A 16467-nucleotide genomic window follows, 5' to 3' on the forward strand; every position below is an offset into this window, starting at 1 on the left:
GTTTTAAGCCATGCCCTTAATTGCACCAACCATTCCCCTTTGAGAGACCCCCTCATTTTTTCATTGCACTTAAAGCCCTGGTCAAAAGGGCTGTTTGTTTTCTTCTTTGCTTGCCCCAGGGCCCGTGGCATCCTTGCTTTGCTAGTGTGTTGTACTTTATCTCGGGAGAGGCCGGGCCTGCCCTCCTCTCCACAGACAGCAGGGCTTTAAGTGATTCTAGAGATGATGGATACAGCGTCCCCTCCTTAAGGGAGATGGGTGGCGTTTAGGCCACGGGATTACCGTGGGGATCACAGTGGCCTGGACCCTACATCGATCCGACGATGAGTCGGCCAATGACGTCTTCCTGTTGCCTCAATTCGCAAGATGCGGGGAGGGGAAAAAGGGAAGTTCAAAGTTGCACTGTATGCGCATTACCGCCGCGTTGATGGCCAGGTGTATATAGGTGACCCTACCCATGCCTTTTTTCGGGAGCAGAGCATCTACACCGCCGGAACATGGGGAAGGGAAGGGCGAAGGACCTCTTTGCCCTGGTCTCCCTTGTGGTGGGATCCCAAATCCTAAATTCACCTCTAGTCAGCAGAGGGGCCCTGCAAAGCAGATTCCCCAGAACAGGACAACGGGTAGGGTCCAGCAGTCCTGAACCAACCAGAGGATGTACACACCAGCTTGGGTGCTAGGGCGCACAGATCACTGGGGGGAAATCGAGCTGCTGCTCCTGGCCACCTTATCGCAGCCTTGAAAACAAGGAGAGGGGCTCAAAGAGTCCAAAGGTACAGAGCTTCCATGTAACTGAATAGTTAAAACCAGAAGTTTTCCCTTTGGAAATGCTTTTATACATTTAATCTTTCATTCATCAATCATACCATATATGCGGTTTCACTATTCTTCCAAGATTAAAATTAAAACATTCCAATCAGAGAATAAGAGCCATCATGTGCGTATTTAATAGAGCATATCACGTAAACAAAAGAATATATAATAAAATTACATATCATAATAAACATTTGGGCATTTACATATCATAATAAACAATATATATATATATTTTATTAAAAATGTTAAAAACACCTAATTAGTCAGATAAACACTAATTCATAGATGAGCAACCTCTCTGGACCGGGAACTAACAGACAGTGAAATTTGTCTTACAACTTGTTAATTTGAAAACTTATGTACACAGCACCCTGTAGGGGCAAGGATTACCTGTCCTTTGAGGTCTCGCCTATTCTATCCCGCAGCGATAAATAGGTGAGATTATAGTAAGCGGAAAAGAAAAGTCTACCTAGCTGCGGATCGCGTACAGTTCATGTCAGCTATGTGCGTGCACATCATCGCCAGCCACATCACACACCACCATTTGTCTGTGCCTCGGCATCAGACTTCAAAGGCTGCCGCTCCCCCGCCCCGCATCAGACTTGAAAGGAATGCACTCCCCCGCCCCTATCACAGCAATGTCGAGAGCTTTTTTTTTTTTCTACATGTCTTTTTACTTATTTCCTGTCTTTCTCTGGCTCACATTTTACTTTCTTCTCTGACTGATGCTTTTTTTGTCGGATTGTGCATTTCTTTCGCCACTCTTTCGTCTGCTAGTGCTTTTTTTCCCCACTCTTGTCGGCTTGTGCTTTTTTCTCCCCACTCTTTCGTCAGCTCGAGTATCCCCCCCCACTCTTTTGTCGGCTCGTGCTTCCCCCACTCTTTCTCAGTAAATTTTTTTACCCAACGCCTCACACTGCTGCACGCCTCACACTGTTGCATGTCTCACACTGCTGCACGCTTACACTGCTGCATGCCTCACACTGCTGCACGCCTCACACTGCTGCACGCCTCACACTGCTGCACGCCTCACACTGCTGCACGCCAAACACTGCTGCATGCCTCACACTGCTGGACGCCTCACACTGCTGCATGCTGCACACTGCTGCACGACACACTGCTGCACGCCACACACTGCTGCATGCCACACACTACTGTACGCCACCCACTGCTGCACGCCGCACACTGCTGCATGCCTCACACTGCTGCAGGCCTCACACTGATGCACGCATCACACTGCTGCACGCCTCACTGCTGCACGCCTCACACTGCTGCACACCTCACATTGCTGCACGCCTCACACTGCTGCATGCCTCACACTGCCGCACGCCTCACACTGCTGCAGGCTGCACACTGCTGCACGACATACTGCTGCACGCCAAACGCTGCCTCACGCCTCACACTGCCGCACGCCTCACTCTGCTTCACGCCTCACACTGCTGCACGCCTCACACTGCTGCACGCCTCACACTGATACATGCTGCACACTGCTGCACGACACACTGCTGGACGCCACACACTGCTGCACGCCACACACTGCTGCACGCCTCACACTGCTGCACGCCTCACACTGCTGCATGCTGCACACTGCTGCACGACACACTGCTTCACGCCACACACGGCTGCACGCCTCACACTGCTGCATGCCTCACACTGCTGCATGCATCACACTGCTGCACGCCTCACACTGCTGCATGCTGCACACTGCTGCATTACTCACACTGCTGCATGCTGCACACTGCCGCACGCCTCACACTGCTGCACACATCACACTGCTGCACACTGCTGCACTACTCACACTGCTGCATGCCTCACGTTGCTGCACGCCTCACAATGCTGCACGCCACACACTTCTGCTCGCCACACACTGCTGCACGCCACACACTGCTGCACGCCTCACACTGCTGCATGCTGCACACTGTTGCACTCCTCACACTGCTGCATGCTGCACACTGCTGCAGGACACACTACTGCATGCCACACACTGCTGCACGCCACACACTGCTGAACGCCACACACTGCAGCACACCACACACTGCTGCACGCCTCACACTGCTGCATGCCTCACACTGCTGCACGCCTCACACTGCTGCAGGCTGCACACTGCTGCACGACATACTGCTGCACGCCACACGCTGCCTCACGCCTCACACTGCCGCACGCCTCACTCTGCTTCACACCTCACACTGCTGCACGCCTCACACTGCTGCACGCCTCACACTGCTACATGCTGCACACTGCTGCACGACACACTGCTGGACGCCACACACTGCTGCACGCCACACACTGCTGCATGTCTCACACTGCTGCACGCCTCACACTGCTGCATGCTGCACACTGCTGCACGACACACTGCTTCACGCCACACACTGCTGCTTCGCCTCACACTGCTGCATGCCTCACACTGCTGCATGCCTCACACTGCTGCACGCCTCACACTGCTGCATGCTGCACACTGCTGCATTACTCACACTGCTGCATGCTGCACACTGCCGCACGCCTCACACTGCTGCACACATCACACTGCTGCACACTGCTGCATTACTCACACTGCTGCATGCCTCACGTTGCTGCACGCCTCACAATGCTGCACGCCACACACTGCTGCTCGCCACACACTGCTGCACGCCACACACTGCTGCACGCCTCACACTGCTGCATGCTGCACACTGTTGCACTCCTCACACTGCTGCATGCTGCACACTGCTGCAGGACACACTGCTACATGCCACACACTGCTGCACGCCACACACTGCTGAACGCCACACACTGCTGCACACTGCTGCACGCCACACACTGCTGCACGCCACACACTGCTGCATGCTGCACACTGCTGCACGACACACTGCTGCACGCCACACACTGCTGCACGCCACACACTACTGCATGCCACACACTGCTGCACGCCACACACTGCTGCACGCCTCACACTGCTGCACGCCTCACACTGCTGCACGCCTCACACTGGTGAACACCACACAACACCACCACATCACTCAGGGACACCACAATATCACTCTAGGACACCACCACATCACTCTAGGACACCACCACATCACTCTAGGACACCACCTCATCACTCAGGGACACTGTTAGACGGACCGGGAGGGTCGGCCGAGGTTACGGGGAGAGGTCTCCAGGGAGAGCCGTCTCCAACGACTGTACAAATAAGTAACTTCCCCCCCACAGACGGACACCACACAAGATTGAAGGTTAACGAGACTTTATATGCAATTCTTAGGTTACGTCGATATGATACAAGGAGGTCTGGACTCAGGGGTCCCCTCGGTTCTGATCTCTGGTTGAGGAAAAGGGTAGCGGGTCAGTCTTAGTTACCAATGAGTTCAATAGCTCTCAATCCTCGAGCTCGGTGGGTTTGCTGATCGGGCCGTGGAGGAGCCAAGCAGGTCCCGAGATGGATGAAGGATGGTCGACGGGCCGTGGAGAAGCCAAGCAGGTCCCGATGCAGATGACGGTTACAACGGTCCGCGGCCTCGCCAGCAGATCCGGACGACGGTGAAGGATGAAGGTTACGACGGCTGTGGCAGCGCCAACAGGCAGGATGATGGTGCACAGGACAGAGCTACGGCAGCGCCAGTAGTCCGTCCAGGATGAGTTCTTCTTTCGTCTCTCGACTCCAAGATACAACTGCCCTCCTGCTCTGGAGCTGCCCCAGTTATAGGGCTGGCGTGCTTTGATGTCCGGACCCTCGCACTTGGAGGTCGGGAGGTCCGGGATGAGGGAGTCCAGACACCCAGCAGGGGGGTGGAGCCAGCGCCCGGGGAGGCGATGGGCGAGCGGCACTGGCCGGGGGAGAACCATCGACACCTCTTCCTCCCATTGACTGGCCAAGTAGCTCGCTCACCTCCTGGGTGGAGGGTGGTGCCGGAATGTCTGAGGCCGGGCTAGGCCCAGGGTTGAGGTCGATCGGGGGCCAGGCGGCCTCGTGGCGAAGTGTCCAAGATGGCGGCCCCGGCTGGGCGCATGGGTCGGCAGTGGATCGGACCCACGAGGTTATCATGCTCGAGGACAGGTGTCCCTGAGGGGACGTAGGACGTGCAATGGTGGTGTGTGGTGCTTGCGTGACTGGCTCGGGCCTGGTCGAGCCGGGGGAGAGCGGCCCGTCATGTGGCCTGTCCAACATGCGTCCCCCCCAGCTGAAGGCGGGGAGAGTTACCCATCCTCTTGGGGACTCTCTTCGTCGAGGCGGAAAAACCGGGACAGGCCATCCGCGTTGGCGTGGTCGGACCCAGGCCGGTGTTCAACGGTAAAGTCCATACCTTGCAAGGAGATGGACCAGCGTAGCAGCTTTGGGTTTTCCCCCCGCATATGCATCAACCACTGCAGGGGTCGGTGGTCAGTCTGCACCCGAAAGTGGGTGCCAAAAAGGTAGGGTCGGAGCTTCTTGAGGGCCCATACCACAGCGAAGGCTTCCCTCTCTATGGTGCTCCAGCGTTGTTCCCGTGGCAGGAGTCTCCGGCTGATGAAGGCCACCGGTTGATCAAGGCCTTCGGTGTTCACCTGGGACAGGACCGCCCCAATGCCCTGGTCGGAGGCGTCCGTCTGGACGACGAACTCTCGGCTGTAGTCTGGGGCCTGGAGCACAGGAGCGGAACACATGGCGGCCTTTAGCTGTTCGAATGCCGCTTGACACTCTGGGGTCCAGTTCACCTTCTTGGGCTGATTTTTCGACGTGAGTTCGGTGAGAGGCCCCACGATGGTACCATAGTCTTTCACGAACCTTCGGTAGTAGCCCGTGAGGCCCAGGAAGGCTCGCACTTCAGTTTGAGTGATAGGGGGTTGCCAGTTCTGGATGGCGGCAATTTTCAGTTGTAGAGGGGCCACTAGACCGCTTCCCACCTGGTGTCCGAGGTAGGTCACCGACCCTTGTCCAATTTGACATTTGCTGGCCTTGATCGTGAGGCCAGCTCGCTGAAGGGCTTGCAACACTGCTTGGAGGTGGTGGAGGTGCTCGGTCCAATGGTGGCTGTACACAGCGATGTCGTCCAGGTAGGCGGCGCTGAACTCTTCGAGCCCCGCCAGGACCTGATTGACGAGCCGTTGGAAAGTCGCTGGGGCATTTTTCATGCCGAAGGGCATGACCGTGAACTGATAGTGGCCATCGGGGGTGGAGAAGGCAGAACGTTCTTGTGCTCGGGGTGTGAGGCCGATCTGCCAATAGCCCGCCGTTAGGTCGAAGATGCTGAGGTAGCGGGCAGCGCCCATTCGGTCGACCAGTTCATCTGCCCGGGGGATGGGGTGTGCGTCCGTTCTGGTGACTTCATTCAGGCCCCGGTAGTCGACACAGAACCGGAGTTCGGGTGTGGTTCCGGGGGCGGCTGCTTTGGGGACCAGTACGACCGGGCTGGCCCATGGACTGTCGGAGGGCTCGATGACCCCGAGCGTGAGCATCTTGGCTACTTCCGCCTGGATGCAGGCCCGTACCCGATCAGGTACGCGGTAGGCCCGGTGGCGGATAGGAGGGCTGTCTCCGGTGTCCACATCGTGCACACACCAGGAAGTGACACCTGGGGTGAGGGAGAACAGGCTGGCAAATCGTGATAGGAGGGCTTGGCACTCTTGGCGTTGTTCCTGGGTGAGGGTCTCCGAGAGTCGGACCCCATCCACGGAGCCGTCTCGCTCCTGGGTCCGCAAGAGGTCAGGGAGAGGCTCGGAGTCGTCCTCAACCCCGTTGTCTGTGGCCATCAAGAGGCTGAGTTCTGTTCGTGCAAAGTGGGGTTTCAGTCTGTTGGTGTGGAGGACTCGGAGCGGATTCCGGGCGGACTCCATATCGATCAGATAAGTGGCAGGACCCTTGCGCTCGATTACCTTGAAGGGTCCCGTCCACTTGTCTTGGAGAGCGCACGGTTCTGTGGGGGACATTACCCAGACCTGTTGCCCCGGCTCGAATTCAATAGATGAGGCGTTCTGGTCATACCATTTCTTCATGTCCTCTTGACTGGCCTCTAGGTTGGCTTTTGCTAGGTCTCTGAGCCGCTGGGACTGGTTGCGGAGGGTGAGGAGGTACCGGAAGACATCTGGAGGACTCTTGGCCGGAGGCGTCTCCCAGCCTTCTTTGATCAGGCTGAGTGGCCCCCGTACTGGGTGCCCATAGAGCAGCTCGAATGGGCTGAAGCCTAGGGACTTCTGTGGGACCTCCCGGTAGGCGAAGAGGAGGCACGGCAGCAGCACGTCCCACTGGCGACGGAGGGGTTCTTCCAATCCCCCGATCATCCCTTTTAGTGTGCGATTGAACCTCTCAACAAGTCCGTTTCCTTGGGGGTGATAGGGGGTCGTGAAGCGGTAGGTGACCCCACACTGTTGCCAGAGGGACTTCATATATTTGGAAATAAAGTTCGTGCCTCTGTCACTGACGACTTCTCGGGGGAACCCCACACGGGAGAAGATCCCCATCAGGGCCCTGCCGACCACTGGGGCTGTCACAGTCCGGAGAGGAATAGCCTCAGGGTAGCGGGTGGCGTGGTCCACTAGTACTAGGATGAAGCGATGGCCTTGTCTTGTACGCGGGTCTAGGGGTCCCACAATGTCTATTCCGACCCTCTCAAATGGGGTCGTGACTACGGGAAAGGGTTGCAGGGGGGCCTTTAACTTGCGGCCGCTCTTCCCACTAGCTTGGCACGTGGGGCAAGATCGGCAATGCTGGTGCACATCGTTTCTCATTTTTGGCCAGAAGAAGTGGGTCACTAGGCGGCTGTAGGTTTTATCTTGTCCCAGGTGCCCTGCCAGGGGGACATCGTGGGCCAGATTTAGCAGGAAGTCTCTGAAGCGGAGGGGCACCACTAGTACTCTGTTGGCCCCCAGCTCGGCGATTCGTTGCTCGCTGTACAATAGGTCATTGTCCCAGTAGACCCAATGAGTTCCGGAGGTATCCCCTGCGCTTTGGGCGAGCGCTTGTTGTCGGAGTCCCTCAAGGGAGGGACAGGTCTTCTGCTCCTGACGAAATTGTTCTTGTGTGGGTCCCCCTTCTTGAGCCCACTGGTCAAGATTAGCAAGGTCGGAAGGTTGAGCAGGTTCGAGGGGGATGTCCTGGTCGGGGGTCTCGGCGGGGGCGACCGGAGGCGGAGGCGCCGGCCATTCTGGTTCTTCCGGGTGATGGTTGGCACGGGCGGCCATGGACCGGGTGGTGACACACGCCCAGTCTGGGACGCCCAACATCCCCAAGTGTTCTTTTCGCTCCACGGCTGCCCACGGGGAGCTTTCCAGGTCATTTCCGAGGAGGCAGTCCACGGGGGCGTCGTCTCGGACCGTTACTTTCAACATGCCGGAGACCCCTCCCCACTCAAAGGGGACGCAGGCCATCCGACACAGACTCTCCGAGTTGTCGGCTGATCGCACAGGGCAGAGAATGTTCGGTAGATATTGTTCTGGGGTCACCAGGTGGCAGCGGACGGCTGTCACACTAGCCCCGGTGTCTCGAAGGGCTTCGGCCCGCTGTCCATTGATGCTCACCCATTGGCTGTACTTCTGGGTGTTAGCGGGTAGGGGGACCCGCGGGACCATGTCTCTTCCCCCTAAGCACGCGAGAGTCATGGCGGCTGGCTCCCACTCTTGATACTCTTGCTCGTCTGTTTCTTGTTCCTCGGAGATCTGTTCTTCCCCTAGTGCCGCGGCGGCCACATGGCGGGGTTTTGGACTCTGATACTGCGGGCAGCTGGGGTCGTTTGCATAGTGGCCGACTCGTTGGCATCGGTGACATGTAACATTGGCTCTGTATCCCGGTCGCGCCGGGGTGCTGCCCCGGTTGGCCGGGGGGGTGGTGCTGGTAGTGGGGGCGGCCGGAGTGTTGTCTCTTCCTCGTCCTTGGCCCCCTCCTCCTCCTCTGGGTCGGTGGTGACCATTGTTGTTCCTGTTCTGCTCGTAGGACCCATTCCGGCCCACTCGGGTGATCTCCCACCGGTCAGCTTCAGCTGCGAGCTGCCGGGGATCGGTTAGCTTGCTGTCGAGGAGGTGTTGGCGTAGTTCAATGAAGCAATTGTTGGACAGATGCTCCCATACCATCAGATTGAACAACTGCTCGTAGGTCGTGACGTTGTTCCCTCTGATCCAGCCTTCGAAGGCTCGGCTAAAGTACGTTACATAGTCCACCCAAGTTGTACCTGGAATGCGTGTGCAGTCTCGGAACCTCTGACGGTACATCTCGGGCGTGAGGCCATAGCGAGTGAGGAGGGCCGCTTTCATATGGTCGTAGGAGGTCATCTGGTGGTCTGGGAGCTGTAACAGAGTATCGCGGCCCTCATTGAGGAATTTGCCCCATAGGCCGGCTCCCCAGTCGGCTCTATCGATCCGGTGCGCAGTCATCGCGATTTCATATGCCTTAAACCATTGCTGGATGTCGTCTTCTCGAAAATATTCTCGGACCACATCCTTGGGGATGTGCACTTTTTTGTCCGTGGTCCCTGGGGTGGACGGTCTGTCGGGCACCCCTAACTCTTTATTCTGTTTGCGCAGGTTGATCTCGGCTAGGTTCCGCTCGTGCTCGTACGTTAGTCTTTTTTCCTCGAGCTCCCTTTGCCTCTGTTTCTCCTCTCTTTCTTCTCGGAGGCGAAGGTGCTCTAAGTTTATTTTTTGCTCGGCCAATTTGAGTTCTACGTCCATCTTGAGTCGGGCCATTTCGAGTTCGTGTAGTCGGGCTTTTTCTCTTTCTTGGATCTCGTCTTGCGAGAGACCCGTTCTTTGCTCTTCAGGGGCCGTGTTGGTCTTTTTCGCGGTGCTTTGCTCAGGGGCTTCGACATCCCCGGTCTCTGCCCAAGATTCTAGGGCATGCTTAAAATCGTCCTTGGTGCTTAGTCCGGTGGTAGCGATACCTAGTTCGATGCAGAACTGCTTTAGTTCACGATGGCTGTATTCCTCTAGTTTTTCCATTTGGAACTTCTCAGTTGCTCCGCTCTCTTTAGTCGACATTGTTGTTCGTTGTGGGGTGAGCTACTCTCTGTACGTTATGCGGTGATTCGGATCGCGCCGCTGGCCACCAATGTTAGACGGACCGGGAGGGTCGGCCGAGGTTACGGGGAGAGGTCTCCAGGGAGAGCCGTCTCCAACGACTGTACAAATAAGTAACTTCCCCCCCACAGACGGACACCACACAAGATTGAAGGTTAACGAGACTTTATATGCAATTCTTAGGTTACGTCGATATGATACAAGGAGGTCTGGACTCAGGGGTCCCCTCGGTTCTGATCTCTGGTTGAGGAAAAGGGTAGCGGGTCAGTCTTAGTTACCAATGAGTTCAATAGCTCTCAATCCTCGAGCTCGGTGGGTTTGCTGATCGGGCCGTGGAGGAGCCAAGCAGGTCCCGAGATGGATGAAGGATGGTCGACGGGCCGTGGAGAAGCCAAGCAGGTCCCGATGCAGATGACGGTTACAACGGTCCGCGGCCTCGCCAGCAGATCCGGACGACGGTGAAGGATGAAGGTTACGACGGCTGTGGCAGCGCCAACAGGCAGGATGATGGTGCACAGGACAGAGCTACGGCAGCGCCAGTAGTCCGTCCAGGATGAGTTCTTCTTTCGTCTCTCGACTCCAAGATACAACTGCCCTCCTGCTCTGGAGCTGCCCCAGTTATAGGGCTGGCGTGCTTTGATGTCCGGACCCTCGCACTTGGAGGTCGGGAGGTCCGGGATGAGGGAGTCCAGACACCCAGCAGGGGGGTGGAGCCAGCGCCCGGGGAGGCGATGGGCGAGCGGCACTGGCCGGGGGAGAACCATCGACACCTCTTCCTCCCATTGACTGGCCAAGTAGCTCGCTCACCTCCTGGGTGGAGGGTGGTGCCGGAATGTCTGAGGCCGGGCTAGGCCCAGGGTTGAGGTCGATCGGGGGCCAGGCGGCCTCGTGGCGAAGTGTCCAAGATGGCGGCCCCGGCTGGGCGCATGGGTCGGCAGTGGATCGGACCCACGAGGTTATCATGCTCGAGGACAGGTGTCCCTGAGGGGACGTAGGACGTGCAATGGTGGTGTGTGGTGCTTGCGTGACTGGCTCGGGCCTGGTCGAGCCGGGGGAGAGCGGCCCGTCATGTGGCCTGTCCAACAGACACCAACCACCACATCACTCAGAGACACCACCACATCACTCAGGGACACCACCACATCACTCAGAGGCACCACCACATCACTCAGGGACACCACCATATCACTCTAGGACACCACCACATCACTCTAGGACACCACCACATCACTCTAGGACACCACCTCATCACTCAGGGACACCAACCACCACATCACTCAGAGACACCACCACATCACTCAGGGACACCACCACATCACTCAGGGGCACCACTCAGGGGCACCACCACATCCCTCAGCAACACCACCAAATCACTCAGGAACACCACCACATCACTCAGGGACACCACCACATCACTCTGGGACACCACCACATCACTCAGCCCAACCATATCATCACTCAGCACCATAACAGCATCACTCAGCACCACAACAGCACCGTCCTTGCTTGCTACCAACAAGCATTGCCATAGGCAATAGGACTCGCATTAGGAAAGTGTAAGATATTGGCTTTGTGAATAACAATGCTATTAATTTATATATTTTCAAAGTCAACACATATTAAAAAAATTGTCATTTACAATACCAATGCGAGACCTATTGCATTGCCAATGCTTGTTTGTATTTGCTGACTCTCTTCAAATTTAACAAAATGTTCTGCATCGACGCGTTTCGGTGGGGTTATATAAATAAGCCCACCTTCTTCAGGACTAACAATTTTCTCCCCTTATCCACATTGTTCACTGGTATAATTATAGTGCACCGGTGCTAAAGCACTCAGGATGGTGTGGCTCCTCTGAAAAATCAGATATGCACACTTCAGTAATTTGGTGTGGATCATGACTCTTAATTTATCCATCATTTCCTTTTTTCATGCTCAGTGTAGTGCAATTGATGTGCACTCAATTCAAGTTAAAACCCCCGATGGAAATACAGCAAAAAGTCACTCTATCTGCCTAACTCCTGAAGCGCAAAATTATTTGTCTCAATCGTTCTAATGGCCCGCTTACTCCCGGTTCTTTCCTCGGCAAAGGTTAAAAAAACAAACCTTATCGCAGCCCCTCAGGCAGGTTGGTGTTTGGGGGGGACGATGTCCTGGTATTAGGACAAGGGATAGTGAGGCTGGACTGCCCCTCGCTGATGCAGGTGATTTCACCTGTGTGGTCCAATGGCGTTTGTTGTGGGGGTTCATGAGCTCATATACTGCAGTTTATTGTGTGATGTTTTCTTTAGGACGAGTGCCTAATTCTTGATGATGTGTTGCTTCTGTTGTTTCTTCCATGAATGTGTTTTTCCACATGTGTATTTTACATGACTGTGATAAAACTGTTCCACCAAGTTCACGATCTCTGTAATTTCTTTTAGTGCCTCGTTTGGGTTGTTTTGGGGCGCGGACCAAACTGGAGTTATACGGGTCCTAGTAGGGGCTGCCCTCTGCAGATACACAAGGCCTGTGGTATCTCTTCTATGGAGAGATAGAGGCTAATTTGACCCTGTGGCATGAGCTGAAGGTATCGGCTACAAGGAATGGATGCCCTTATTTTATCCAGAGAAAGCTGGAGACTGCAATGACCAGTCAAGTAAGGGGCCTGTGTTGTCTATGTATAGAGAGGTTCTGCTTTGTACAGATAGATGCCATATGTATCTATGAAGGTGGCCCTGTGTATCTAGGGAAAGATAGAGGCCGCCCTGCACAGAAGGTGGCCCTGTGTATCTAGGGAAAGGTAGAGGCCGCCCTGCACAGAAGGTGGCCCTGTGTATCTAGGGAGATGTAGGGGCCGCCCTGCACAGAAGGTGGCCCTGTGTATCTAGGGAGAGGTAGGGGCCGCCCTGCACAGAAGGTGGCCCTGCGTATCTAGGGAGCGGTAGGGGCCGCCCTGCACAGAAGGTGGCCCTGTGTATCTAGGGAGATGTAGGGGCCGCCCTGCACAGAAGGTGGCCCTGTGTATCTAGGGAGAGGTAGGGGCCGCCCTGCACAGAAGGTGGCCCTGTGTATCTAGGGAAAGGTAGAGGCCGCCCTGCACAGAAGGTGGCCCTGTGTATCTAGGGAGATGTAGGGGCCGCCCTGCACAGAAGGTGGCCCTGTGTATCTAGGGAGAGGTAGGGGCCGCCCTGCACAGAAGGTGGCCCTGCGTATCTAGGGAGCGGTAGGGGCCGCCCTGCACAGAAGGTGGCCCTGTGTATCTAGGGAGATGTAGGGGCCGCCCTGCACAGAAGGTGGCCCTGTGTATCTAGGGAGAGGTAGGGGCCGCCCTGCACAGAAGGTGGCCCTGTGTATCTAGGGAAAGGTAGAGGCCGCCCTGCACAGAAGGTGGCCCTGTGTATCTAGGGAGATGTAGGGGCCGCCCTGCACAGAAGGTGGCCCTGTGTATCTAGGGAGAGGTAGGGGCCGCCCTGCACAGAAGGTGGCCCTGCGTATCTAGGGAGCGGTAGGGGCCGCCCTGCACAGAAGGTGGCCCTGTGTATCTAGGGAGATGTAGGGGCCGCCCTGCACAGAAGGTGGCCCTGTGTATCTAGGGAGAGGTAGGGGCCGCCCTGCACAGAAGGTGGCCCTGCGTATCTAGGGAGCGGTATGGGCCGCCCTGCACAGAAGGTGGCCCTGTGTATCTAGGGAGATGTAGGGGCCGCCCTGCACAGAAGGTGGCCCTGTGTATCTAGGGAGAGGTAGGGGCCGCCCTGCACAGAAGGTGGCCCTGCGTATCTAGGGAGCGGTAGGGGCCGCCCTGCACAGAAGGTGGCCCTGTGTATCTAGGGAGATGTAGGGGCCGCCCTGCACAGAAGGTGGCCCTGTGTATCTAGGGAGAGGTAGGGGCCGCCCTGCACAGAAGGTGGCCCTGCGTATCTAGGGAGCGGTAGGGGCCGCCCTGCACAGAAGGTGGCCCTGTGTATCTAGGGAGATGTAGGGGCCGCCCTGCACAGAAGGTGGCCCTGTGTATCTAGGGAGAGGTAGGGGCCGCCCTGCACAGAAGGTGGCCCTGCGTATCTAGGGAGCGGTAGGGGCCGCCCTGCACAGAAGGTGGCCCTGTGTATCTAGGGAGATGTAGGGGCCGCCCTGCACAGAAGGTGGCCCTGTGTATCTAGGGAGAGGTAGGGGTCGCCCTGCACAGAAGGTGGCCCTGTGTATCTAGGGAGAGGTATGGGCCGCCCTGCACAGAAGGTGGCCCTGTGAATCTAGGGAGAGTTAGGGGCTGCCCTGCACCGACGATGGCCCTGTGTATCAAGGGAGAGGTAGGGGCCGCCCTGCACAGAAGGTGGCCCTGTGTATTTAGGGAGATGTAGGGACTGCCCTGCACAGAAGGTGGCCCTGCGTATCTAGGGAGCGGTAGGGGCCGCCCTGCACAGACGATGGCCCTGTGTATCTAGGGAGATGTAGGGGCCGCCCTGCACAGAAGCTGGCCCTGTGTATCTAGGGAGAGGCAGGGGCCGCCCTGCACAGAAGGTGGCCCTGTGTATCTAGGGAGAGGTAGGGGCCGCCCTGCACAGAAGGTGGCCCTGTGTATCTAGGAAGAGTTAGGGGCTGCCCTGCACCAACGATGGCCCTGTGAATCAAGGGAGGGGTAGGGGCCGCCCTGCACAGAAGGTGGCCCTGTGTATCTAGGGAGAGGTAGGGGCCGCCCTGCACAGAAGGTGGCCCTGTGTATCTAGGGAGAGGTAGGGCCGCCCTGCACAGAAGGTGGCCCTGTGTATCTAGGGAAAGGTAGAGGCCTCCCTGCACAGAAGGTGGCCCTGTGTATCTAGGGAAAGGTAGAGGCCGCCCTGCACAGAAGGTGGGCCTGTGTATCTAGGGAGAGGTAGGGGCCGCCCAGCACATAAGGTGGCCCTGTGTATCTAGGGAGAGGTAGGGCCGCCCTGCACAGAAGGTGGCCCTGTGTATCTAGGGAGCGGTAGGGGCCACCCTGAACAGAAGGTTGCCCTGTGTATCTAGGGAGATGTAGGGGCCGCCCTGCACAGAAGGTGGCCCTGTGTATCTAGGGAGAGTTAGGGGCCGCCCTGCACAGAAGGTGGCCCTGTGTATCTAGGGAGAGGTAGGGGCCGCCCTGCACAGAAGGTGGCCCTGTGTATCTAGGGAGCAGTAAGGGCAGAACTGCACAGAAGGTGGCCCTGTGTATCTAGGGAGATGTAGGGGCCGCCCTGCACAGAAGGGGGCCCTGTGTATCTAGGGAGAGTTACGGGCCGCCCTGCACAGAAGGTTGCCCTGTGTATCTAGGAAGATGTAGGGGCCGCCCTGCACAGAAGGTGGCCCTGTGTATCTAGGGAGAGTTAGGGGCTGCCCTGCACAGACGATGGCCCTGTGTATCAAGGGAGAGGTAGGGGCCGCCCTGCACAGAAGGTGGCCCTGTGTATTTAGAGAGATGTAGGGACTGCCCTGCACAGAAGGTGGCCCTGTGTATCTAGGGAGAGGTAGGGGCCACCCTGCACAGAAGGTGGCCCTGTGTATCTAGGGAGATGTAGGGGCCGCCCTGCACAGAAGGTAGCCCTGTGTATCTAGGGAGAGTTAGGGGCTGCCCTGCACAGACGATGGCCCTGTGTATCAAGGGAGAGGTGGGGCTGCCTTGCACAGAAGGTGGCCCTGTGTATCTAGGGAGATGTAAGGGCCGCCCTGCACAGAAGGTGGCCCTGTGTATCTAGGAAGAGTTAGGGGCTGCCCTGCACAGACGATGGCCCTGTGTATCAAGGGAGAGGTGGGGCTGCCCTGCACAGAAGGTGGCCCTGTGTATCTAGGGAGAAGTAGGGACTGCCCTGCACAGAAGGTGGCCCTGTGTATCAAGGGAGAGGTAGGGGCTGCCCTTCAAAGAAGGTGGCCCTGTGCATCTAGGAAGAGATAGGAGCTGCCCTCCGCAGAAGACGACCCTGTGTATCTAGGGAGAGATGGGGAGAGGCATTCAGAGACAGAGGTGCCATGTATATTGGGAAATGTAGATGGCTTAACAGAGAGGACAAGCTAGGAGCCCATTTGTGGAAAATGGTGGTGCCATGCACATGTAGAAGTCCTAGGCATATAGGGAGCAATGGAGGCTGGCCTTCATGGCAGGGGCCCTATAATACCCAGGGAGTGAGAGGGGCTACCCTACGCAGACAGACACAGGTCTCTATGTTACTTAGGGAGTTGTAGGGTGCTATACTACACAAACAGTTGATCTAGGTTACCCCCAGAGAGGCTGGGGCTGTCCTGAGCAAACAGGGGCCCTATGTGACTTAGGGCGAGGTAAGAACGCCACCGCACAAGCGTAACCCAATGTGTACTTGTAAACCGCATGTCGCTACAGAGGGTACAGACATTATTGTTACCCAGCCAGAGCTGTTGACTTTGGAGCTGGGGAACCAGGTTTGAGCCTCGACTCAACATCCTGTGATTCTGGGCACATCACTTCATCCATCTGGGCCTGTTCACAAAGGGCCTTCGCACTTGTGGCGGAGGCCCGTAGTTGCGGGCATGTCTTCGCACTCGGGCGGAATCTCCACAATAAATTCTGATTGCGGAGATTCCACCCTGAGTGCAGAGCCTCCCCCACGACTGCGGGGTCTCCACCAAGAGTGTGGAGGCCCTTTGTGAATCTAGACCTTTGTGCCTAAAAACATGAATGCGTCCTTGGATAATGTAACTGGGGCTCATGTAAAGTGCTCCAGTAAT

This window comes from Lissotriton vulgaris, chromosome 1_1, assembly GCF_964263255.1.
Source record: "Lissotriton vulgaris chromosome 1_1, aLisVul1.2, whole genome shotgun sequence".
Classification (NCBI taxonomy): Eukaryota; Metazoa; Chordata; class Amphibia; order Caudata; family Salamandridae; genus Lissotriton; species Lissotriton vulgaris.